A 10,283-nucleotide genomic window follows, 5' to 3' on the forward strand; every position below is an offset into this window, starting at 1 on the left:
CTCGTCTGCTGCGTGACCTTGAGCGAGTCACTGCACTTCTCTGTGCCTCGCCTACCTCATTTGTAAAATGGGGATTAAGACTACGAACCTCAGGTGGGAGAGGGACTGTGACACATAGTAAACGCTTAACAAATACCATTAAACGGATAAATACCGGAGGGATCCCAGGTCTGTAAGCCTTGAGGCCTCGACTCTGCTATTCACATGCTGTGTGACCCCAGGCGAGTCACCTAACGCCTCTGAGTTTCAGTTTTCTGCTCTGTAAAACGAGAAGAGCCCCGCTTTCTCTCCCCCTTACAACGGTGAGCCCCTTGTGGGGCACGGGCTGTGCCCGATCTGATTATTGGCTTCTACCCCGGCACGTGGCACACACTGAATCTATATGGCCATCATTATTATTATCACGATGACGATGACGATTACTACTGTTATCGTGTGAGGCTGAGCGAGCGTCCCTGGGCCGGGCTCTCACCCCCACCAAGTCGAGGCCGGTGTCCAGCACCACTCAGGATCCGGCCCGCTAAACCCAGAGAGGCCGGGAGGGTGGCCATTTAGGCCCGGAGCGGGGGCTGGCCGGGTGGGCAGGTGAGTGAGGGTGCACCCGGAAACTGGGCCCTTCGCCAATCCCGGCAAGGGGCATCGGGACCGAGGAAACCCTTGGCTTGCAGATACGCTCCGGGGTGTGAATCATCAAAATAAAAGCTAAAACTAAATCTGAAGTTGAAGAACCTCAAACCCACTCTGTTCCCGGATGAAGAAACAATAAGCCCCACCCCTTCCCCCGCGTCGTCCGCAGGATTCCCCCGGCCGCTCCCAAGCCTACCGGGTCCAGCCCGGCCCCACCTCCCGCCCCTCGTCACATCTCCCATCTCCTCCGGGGCCTCTGCCCGTCTCCCCCAACCCTGACCGATCCCGCCACTTCTCCTGCCTCATCTTCCCTTCCTGCCCGCCCCTCCTCCCCGGGGCCGGGACCACACTCTCTCCGCAGACACCGGCTTCCGAACCCCGAGCCCCGTCACCAGCGCCACCCCCGCATCCACGCGGCCCCTAAACCTCAAGCGTGGGGGTGTCGGGGCCAGCCGATCCCCCGATGCTATGGACTTTACCAGAGCCCCCTGCCAGCCTCCCAGGTCGGCGGGGAGGCAGCGTGGCCTAGTGAAAAGAGCCCGGGCCCGGGAGGCAGAGGACCCGGGTTCTAATCCCAGCTCGGCCAGGTACCCGCCGTGTCATTTCTCTGGGCCTCGGTTCCCTCATCCGCAAAATAGGGATTCAATACTCGTTCTCCCTCCTGCTTAGACCGGGAGCCCCCCATGGGACCTGATTATCTTGTACCTACCCCGGCGCTCAGTACGGGGCTTGTCGGACAGTCGGCGCTTAACGAACAATACCACAATTCTTATTGCTAGCAACGGGCCCGGACGCCCCCGTGGGACTCTCCTGGGCTCCCCGAGGACGCTCAAGGTCACCCTCTTTGACGTCCCGCCTCCGGCTCGCCACCACCCCGCGCCCGGGGGAGAACGGGGGCCGCGAGAGGTGGGGTGGCGGAGCCCGCAGAGAGTCCTCCCCCGTCGAGTTCACACCCCCCCACGTCTGAAGCCGCTGCGCTTGGGGAAAGGCTTAGAGAAGCACGGCGTAGGGGACGGAGCACAGACCTGGGAGTCAGAAGGTCACGGGCTCTAATCCCGGCTCCGCCGCCTGTCCGCTGTGTGTCCTTGGGCAAGTCACTTCACTTCTCTGTCCCTCGGTCACCTCCTCTGTAAAACGGGGATCGAGACCGTGAGCCCCACGGAAGACAGGGACAGTGTCCGACCCGGTTGGCTCGTTTCCAACCCAGCGCTTAGTACAGTGCCCGCAACACGGTAACAGATGCCGTAATTATTATTCTGGGAGCGCAGGGGGAAAGAGAGGCCCGTCCACGGTTTATCCACAGGTAGCGTTGGGAGCTCCCAGAGTGGGTCGGGAGGGGATTAAAGGGACCGGTGAGAAGACTAGGGGGCGGAGGGGTCCCCCCGCAACCCCGGCGTGGCTTCAGCTTCTCCCTGGGCCCTCGGAACCAGGCCCGCAGACCGACCCCGGGTGCTGGTGACACCCAGCCCTGCCACTGCCTCCTTTCGGGGAGACGGGGCAAAAGTCGAGGGGCAGGACCACGTCCCCCCGGAGACGCAGCGGGCCCTCCCAACGGGCGGCAGCCTAGGCTGAGCTCCTTGGCCCCGCGGCGGCTCGGGAGAACGGACGCCGGCCCGGCCGGCCCGAGGTTGTCCCCTTCGGCCTGGGTTGCTCGGTTTCAACCTGGTCCCTGGAGTCCAACGTCTCTCGAGGGGCTTTTGGACCGGCACTGAGGGTCCCGGAACAATCCCGGGCCACACCTGAACCTTGCTAAAGCCTACCGAGGTGGAGGACCGGTGACGACGCTGAGCGACCCCCCGGGATCCACAGCTCTGGGGAAGACAGCGCCCACGTGCACCCAGGCCGGGCCGGGAGGCCCGGGGGGTTCGGGAGAGGCCCACCGTCCCCTTCCACCCAACCGACCTTCTCCGGGGGCCGCCGAAAGGGCCTCTGCATTCGTCCGGCCTCACGAGGCCGTGTCCAGCGGGCCCGTCCCCACCGAGGCACCGGACGCCTCCCGGCTTTTGTCCACCTAGGGCCCGTGGGCGACTCTGCGTAGCTGCCCTCCGACTGCCTTCCCTCCGCCCTTCTTTAAATCTGGTTCCGCTTCATCCTTGCCCTGTCCCGATGCCCTCTCTGGAATGTGGTGCCCTTAGTGTGGCTCAGTGGAAAGAGCACGGGCTTGGGAGTCGGAGGTCATGGGTTCGAATCCCTGCTCTGCCACTTGTCAGCCGTGTGACTGTGGGCAAATCACTTCACTTCTTTGTGCCTCAGTTATTTCATTTGTAAAATGGGGATGAAGACTGTGGGCCTCACGTGGGACAACGTGATGATCCTGTATCTACGCCGGCGCTTAGAACAGTGCTCTGCACATAGTAAGCGCTTAACAAACACCCACATTTTTTTTCTCCCGGCCCGAGCGGGATTGGCAGCGCTCCTGTGCCCTCGCGCTGCCGGTCCCCGTCCGGTGACCCCTCCCCGGCCCTCCCACATCCCGCGGGCCGGGCGGCCGGCTTCCGACTCGCCCGGCCGGGGCCCGCACCCTGACCCCTGACCCCGGGGCCCGCCTCGGCCCAGCACGATCCCCGCCTGAGTCTCTGGATGGTCCCCGCGCAGATCCTGGGGGTGGTCCGGACCCCTCCCGCCCTCGGGACCTGGCCGGTCCCGCTCCAGCCAGTGGACCCCAGCAGGGGCCGGGCCTCCCCCGCCCCCGATGCCAACCCCAGGCCTCACGGACCCACCCTCGGGGGCTAATGGTGCAGCAGCGTGGCACTGCTTAAAAAGCCCGGGCTGCGGAGTCAGAGGTCGTGGGTTCTAAACCCGCCTCCGCCACTGCTCAGCTGGGTGACTCTGGGTAAGCCACTTCACTCCTCCGCGCTTCGGAGACCTCATCTGTAAAATGAAGACCGTCGGTCAGCCCCACGGGGGGCGAGCCGATGACCTTCTATCCCCCCCAGAGCATGGAACAGTGGCCGGCCCAGAGTTAGGGCTGAACGAACGCCATCATCGTTATGACGATCACGACGGGGGGCTGGGGACACCCCGTCTCTGCCCTTGCCTCCTTTCTTTCCTTCGATCGTACTTATTGGGCGGACAGTCCGTGCAGAGCACTGGACTAAGCGCTCGGAGGGGTGCTGGGGACATCCCGCCTCTGCCCCTGCCTCCCTCCATTCCTTCGATCGTACTTATCGAGCGGTTAGTCCGTGCAGAGCACTGGACTAAGCGCTCTGCCCCTGCCTCCTTTCATTCCTTGGATCATACTTATTGGGCGGATGGTCCGTGCAGAGCACCGGACTCAGCGCTCGGAGGGGGGCTGGGGACACCCCGTCTTTGCCCCTGCCTCCTTTCATGCCTTCGATTGTCCTTATTGGGCGGATAGCCCGTGCAGAGAACTGGGCTAAGCACTCAGAAGGGGGTTGGGGACCCCCAAGCTCTGCCCCTGCCTCCTTTCATGCCTTCGATCGTCCTTATTGGTGGGGGGTTAGTCCGTGCAGACCACTGGGCTAAGCGCTCAGAAGGGGGTTGGGGACCCCCAAGCTCTGCCCCTGCCTCCTTTCATGCCTTCGATCGTCCTTATTGAGGGGTTAGTCCGTGCAGAGCACTGGGCTAAGCGCTCAGAAGGGGGCTGGGGACACCCCGCCTCTGCCCCTGCCTCCTTTTATGCCTTCGATCGTCCTTATTGGGCGGATAGCCCGTGCAGAGCACTGGGCTAAGCGCTCAGAAGGGGGTTGGGGACCCCCAAGCTCTGCCCCTGCCTCCTTTCATGCCTTCGATCGTCCTTATTGGGGGGTTAGTCTGTGCAGAGCACTGGCCTAAGCGCTCAGAGGGGGGCTGGGGACATGCCTTTCATGCCTTGGATCGTCCTTATTGGGGGGTTAGTCCGTGCAGAGCACTGGGCTAAGCGCTCGGAAGGGAGCTGGGGACCCCCAGACTCTGCCCCTGCCTCCTTTCAATGCCTTGGATCGTCCTTATTGGGGGGTCTGTCCGTGCAGAGCACTGGGCTAAGCGCTCAGAAGAGGGTTGGGGACCCCCAGGCTCTGCCCCTGCCTCCTTTCATGCCTTGCATCGTCCTTATTGGGGGGTTAGTCGGTGGAGAGCACTGGGCTAAGCGCTCAGAAGGGGGTTGGGGACCCTCAGGCTCTGCCCCTGCCTCCATTCATGCCTTCGATCGTCCTTATTGGGCAGTTAGTCCGTGCAGAGCATTGGCCTAAGCGCTCAGAAGGGGGTTGGGGACCCCCAGACTCTGCCCCTGCCTCCTTTCAATGCCTTGGATCGTCCTTATTGGGGGGTTAGTCGGTGCAGAGCACTGGCCTAAGCGCTCAGAGGGGGGTTGGGGACACCCCGTCTTTGCCCCTGCCTGTGCAGAGCACTGGGCTAAGCGCTCAGAAGGGGGAGAGAGAGCAGGGGGAGTCGGGGGAGTCGGGGGTCCGGGGTGGGACGACGAGGTGGGGTGGGGCGGGAGCGGTGGGAGGTGGGCAGGTCGGGCCTGGATTTCCGGTCTGGCCGCGCACGGCGGGCGGGGGGTCTCCCCCTCGGGGTCCCTCCGGTCCTCTCTCCGCAGCCCGGGGGGAGGGGGGGGGTCCCGTCCTCCGGCGTGTCCCCCTCCCTTCCCCCCCCTCCCCCGGGGTCCCGGGCCGGTCCCCAACATGGCGGGGGCGGCTCCCGGGGCCCGGCGGCGGGGCTCCGGCGGCCGCCATGTTTCCCGGCGCGTCCCTCCGGGTCCCCCCCACCTCACCTGGGTCCGCGGGGCGCGGGGTGCGAGAGGTGCGGGGTGCGGGAGGCGCGGGAGGCGGGGGGCGTCGAGGTGGGCTGCGGGGCCGATGGAGGGAGCGGGGGCCGCCGCCAGGGGGCGGAGTCTCCCGCGCCCCACGTGACCCGGCGCTCCCCACGGCGGCCGGCAGGGGGCGCGCGGCGGCGCCGCTCACCATCCCCCCCCCGGCCGAACCCATTCATTCATTCATCCATTCATTCATTCAATAGTATTTATTGAGCGCTTACTCTAATAATAATAATGTTGGTATTTGTTAAGCGCTTACTAGGTGCAGAGCACCGTTCTAAGCGCTGGGGTAGACACAGGGGAATCAGGTTGTCCCACGTGGGGCTCACAGTCTTCATCCCCATTTGACAGATGAGGGGAACTGAGGCACAGAGAAGTTAAGTGACTTGAAGCGCTTGGAATGAACAAGTCGGCCACAGATAGAGGCCATCCCTGCCCGATGACGGGCTTACGGTCTAATCGGGGGAGACAGACAAGAACAATGGCAAGAAATAGAGGCGAGGGGAAGAACATCTCGTAAAAACAACGGCACCTAAATAGAATCGAGGCGATGCACGTTGCATTAACAAAATTAACAAAATGAATAGGGTAATGCCGACCTCGGGCGCATGCCGGGAACCCTGCCTCGTCGTTCATTCAACCCCTCGTTCATTCAGTCGTGCTTAGTGAAGCCCTCACTAATAATAATAATAATAATCATGTTGGTATTTGTTAAGCCCTTCCTAGGTGCCGAGCACCGTTCTAAGCGCTGGGGTAGACACAGGGGAATCAGGGAATCGGTCACACAGCCAAGTGGCCGAGCCGGGATTCGAACTCATGAGCCCTGACTCCAAAGCCCATGCTCTTTCCACTGAGCCACACGCTTACTATGCGCCGAGCGCTGTTCTAAGCACTGGGGGGGGGGACACACGAGGGAATCGGGTGGTCCCACGTGGGGCTCACAGTCTTCATCTCCATTTTACAGATGAGGGAACGGAAGCACAGAGAAGTGAAGTGACTTGCCCAAAGTCACACAGCTGACAAGGGGAAGAGCCGGGATTCGAACCCATGATCTCTGACTCCAAAGCCCGGGGGTCTTTCCACTGAGCCACGCCGCTGCCCTTGGGCAGCACTTGCGCAGCAGAGAGAGACCGTCCCGGCCCGACGACGGGCTCAGGGTCCAGATAGTCATTTTCCAGATGAGGGGACGGAGGCCCAGGGAAGCCGAGTGGCTTGTCCCAAATCACCCAGCTGATTATATTCATTCATTCGATCGTGTTTAGTGAGCCCTTACTCTGTGCAGAGCGCTGGACTAAGCGCTGCGCATGGACACTTGGGCAGCAGAGAGAGACCGTCCCGGCCCAAACAACAGGCTCTGGGTCCAAATAGTCATTTTTCCAGTCTAAACCGTCATTTTCCAGATGAGGGGATGGAGACCCAGGGAAGCCAAGTGCTGGCCCGAAGTCCCCCAGCTGATAATATTCAGTCAGTCATGTTTATTAATAATAATAATAATAATGTTCTTGGTATTTGTTAATGTTTAGTGAGCCCTTACTCTGTGCAGGGCACTGGACTAAGCGCTGGACATGGACAACTGGGCAACAGAGACCGTCCCGGCCCAACGACGGGCTCACCGTCTAAAAGGTCATTTTCCAGATGAGGGGACGGAGGCCCAGGGAAGCCGAGTGCTGCTCCAAAGTCACCCAGCTGATAATGTTCATTCATTCGATCGTGTTTAGTGAGCCCTTACTCTGTGCTGAGCGCTGGACTAAGCGCTGGACATGGACAACTGGGCAGCAGAGAGAGACCGTCCCGGCCCTACGACGGGCTCACCGTCCAAACGGTCACTTTCCAGTCGAGGGGACGGAGGCCCAGGGAAGCGAAGTGCTGGCCCAAAACCACCCAGCTGATATCTACTCATTCATTCAGTCGTGCTTAGTGAGCCCTTACTCTGTGCTGAGCGCTGGACTAAGCGCTGGACATGGACAACTGGGCAGCAGAGAGAGACCGTCCCGGCCCTACGACGGGCTCACCGTCCAAACGGTCACTTTCCAGTCGAGGGGACGGAGGCCCAGGGAAGCGAAGTGCTGGCCCGAAGTCACCCAGCTGGTAATATTCATTCATTCAGTCGTGTTTAGTGAGCCCTTACTCTGTGCAGAGCACTGGACTAAGCGCTGGACATGGACAACTAGGCAGCAGCGACCGTCCCGGCCCAACGACGGGCTCACGGTCTAAACAGGCATTTTCCAGTTGAGGGGATGGAGGCCCAGTGAAGCCAAGTGGCTGGCCCAAAGTCACCCAGCTGATGATATTCAATCATTCAATCGTATTGATTGAGCACTTACTCTGTGCAGAGCGCTGGACTAATAATAATAATAATAATGTTGGTATTTGTTAAGCGCGTACTATGTGCCGAGCACCGTTCTAAGCGCTGGGGTAGACACAGGGGAATCAGGTTGTCCCACTTGGGGCTCACAATCTTCATCCCCATTTTACAGATGAGGTAACGGAGGCACCGAGAAGTTAAGTGACTCGCCCGAAGTCCCACAGCTGACAAGTGGCCGAGCGGGGATTCGAACCCACGACCTCTGACTCCAAAGCCCGTGCTCTTTCCACTGAGCCACGCTGCTTCTCTAAGTGCTGGGCGTGGAGAGTTGGGCTGCAGAGAGAGAGAGACCGTCCCGGCCCAGTCTAAAGCGGGGAGACGGACGGCAAAGCAGAACAGTACGGAAACAAGACAACATCATCAAGATAAATGGAATCAGTGAGATATAATAATGGTGGTATTTGTTCAGCGCTTACTAGGCGGTATTGGTTATTCATTCAATAATATTTATTGAGCGCTTCCTCGGTGCAGAGCGCTGGACTAAGCGCTGGGACTGGACAGTTGGGCACCAGATAGAGACCGTCCCTGCCCAGTGACGGGCTCGCGGTCTAAACGGGGGAGACGGACGGCAGAGCGAAAAGGAACAAAACGAAAACAAGACAACATCAGGATAAATAGAAAAATACGGAACGCTTCACGAATGTGCGTGTCAATCCTATGTCTGCAGCGCTCACGGTGTGCGCACTGCTGTACTTGAGCGCTCCAAGCACAATTCCAACAGAGAATCAGCGTGGCTCAGTGGAAAGAGGCCGGGCTTGGGAGTCGGGGGTCATGGGTTCGAATCCCGCCCCCGCCACCTTTCGGCTGGGTGACTTTGGGCAAGTCACTTCAGTGATCTCATCTGGAAAATGGGGATGAAGACTGTGAGCCCCACGTGGGACAACCTGATGACCCTGGATCTACCCCAGCGCTTAGATCGGCGCTCCGCACATAGTAAGCGCTTAACAAATACCCACATTATTATTATCACAATTCAGCCAGAAAGAGAAATGATCCCTTCCCACAATGGGCTCACAGTCCATAGCAATAATAATAATAATGATGGCATTTTTGCTAAGTGCTTACTATGATCAAATTATAATAATAATGGCATTTGTTAAGCGCTTACTATGTGCAAAGCACTGTTCTAAACGCTGGGGTAATAATAATAATGATGGCATTTGTTAAGTGCTTACTCTACGCAAGTAATAGTAACAAAAATTAAGATGGCATTTGTTAAGTGCTTACTAGGTGTAAAGTACTGTTCTAAGCGCTGGGGTAATAATAATAACGATGACATTTGTTAAGTGCATACTATGTGCAAACAATAATAATAATAATGATGATGATGGCATTTGTTAAGCGATTAGTATGTGCAAACAGTCATAATAATAATGATGATGGCATTTGTTAAACACTTACTATGTACAAAGCACCATTCTAAGCGCTGGGGTAGATTCAAGGTTTCCCGTTTAGGCCTTACAGGCTTCATCCCCATTTTACAGGTGAGGTCACTGAGGCCCAGAGAAGTGACTTGCCCCAAGATACACAGCTGACAAGCGGGTTTAGAACCCATGACCTCTGACTCCCAAGCCCGGGCTCTTTCCTCTAAGGTCATCAGGCTGTCCCACATGGGGCTCACAGCCTTAATCCCCATTTTACAGATGAAGTAACTGAGGCACAGAGAAGTTAAGTAACTTGCCCAAAGTCACACAGAGACAAGTGGCGGAGGGGGGATTAGAACCCATGGCCTCTGACTCCCAAACCCGTGCTCTTTCCGCTAAGCCACGCTGCTTCTCTGGAACGGGGGAGACAGGCATCAAAACAAGTAGGCAGCAATAGCATCTATATAAATAAATGGAATTAGATATATATATAAATAAAACCAATATAATAAAAATAAATATCTACTACATAATATAATATATAAAACAAATATAATAAAAAATAAAATAAATATATAAAACAAAAGGTTTTTTAAAATCACATCTCCAGGAGGCCGTCCCCCCCACTGAGCCCTCTTTTCCCTGACACCCCCCCCCCTTTGGACCTGTACCCTTTAATCAATCCATCAGTGGGATTTATTGAGCACCTACTACGTGCAGAGCACTGTACTAAGCGTTTGGGTGAGTATAATACAATTAGCGGGCACGTTCCCCGCCCATAACGAGCTTTAAGCTCACGCTATTCACCCCCTTAGCCCGCAGAGCTTAGGTACACACCCACAATTTATTTCTTTATATTAATGTGCGTCTCTTTACACCGCAAACTCCTTGTGGGCAGGGAACACGCCTACCAACTGTTGTATCACACTCTCCCAAGCGCTTAGTACAGGGCTCTGCACACAAAAAACACTCCATAAATACCACTGACTGATTGGCTTAGTGAAGGGAGACAGATACAAAATAATTTACCGTCGTCATTATTATTATGAGCCTGGGAGTCAGAGGGTCATGGGTTCTAATCTTGGCACTTGTCTTGCCCGGCCTTGGGCAGGTCACTCTACTTCTCTGTGACTCAGTCACCTCATCCATGAAATGGGGATTGAGACTGGGA

At 57.7% G+C, this 10,283-nt stretch overlaps 1 protein-coding gene across 3 annotated transcripts in view; it reads right to left on the reverse strand.

Annotated features, from left to right (window-relative positions):
• The window catches only part of NCOA6 (nuclear receptor coactivator 6), a 32,962-nt gene extending 27,572 nt beyond the window's left edge, over positions 1-5,390 (reverse strand). The window contains exons 1-2 of one of the 3 annotated variants that reach the window (XM_029079819.1): positions 1,653-1,690; positions 155-259 (exon numbers count right to left, since the gene is read on the reverse strand). The gene's annotated coding sequence lies outside the window, so the exon portion shown is untranslated. Of the gene's footprint in view, positions 1-154; positions 260-1,652; positions 1,700-5,341 lie in introns of those variants that run through there. The other 2 variants (XM_029079820.1, XM_029079818.1) reach the window with 2 other exon arrangements.
• Positions 5,391-10,283: the final 4,893 nt, after the last annotated feature.

This window comes from Ornithorhynchus anatinus, chromosome 15 (genome assembly GCF_004115215.2).
Source record: "Ornithorhynchus anatinus isolate Pmale09 chromosome 15, mOrnAna1.pri.v4, whole genome shotgun sequence".
NCBI lineage: Eukaryota > Metazoa > Chordata > Mammalia > Monotremata > Ornithorhynchidae > Ornithorhynchus > Ornithorhynchus anatinus.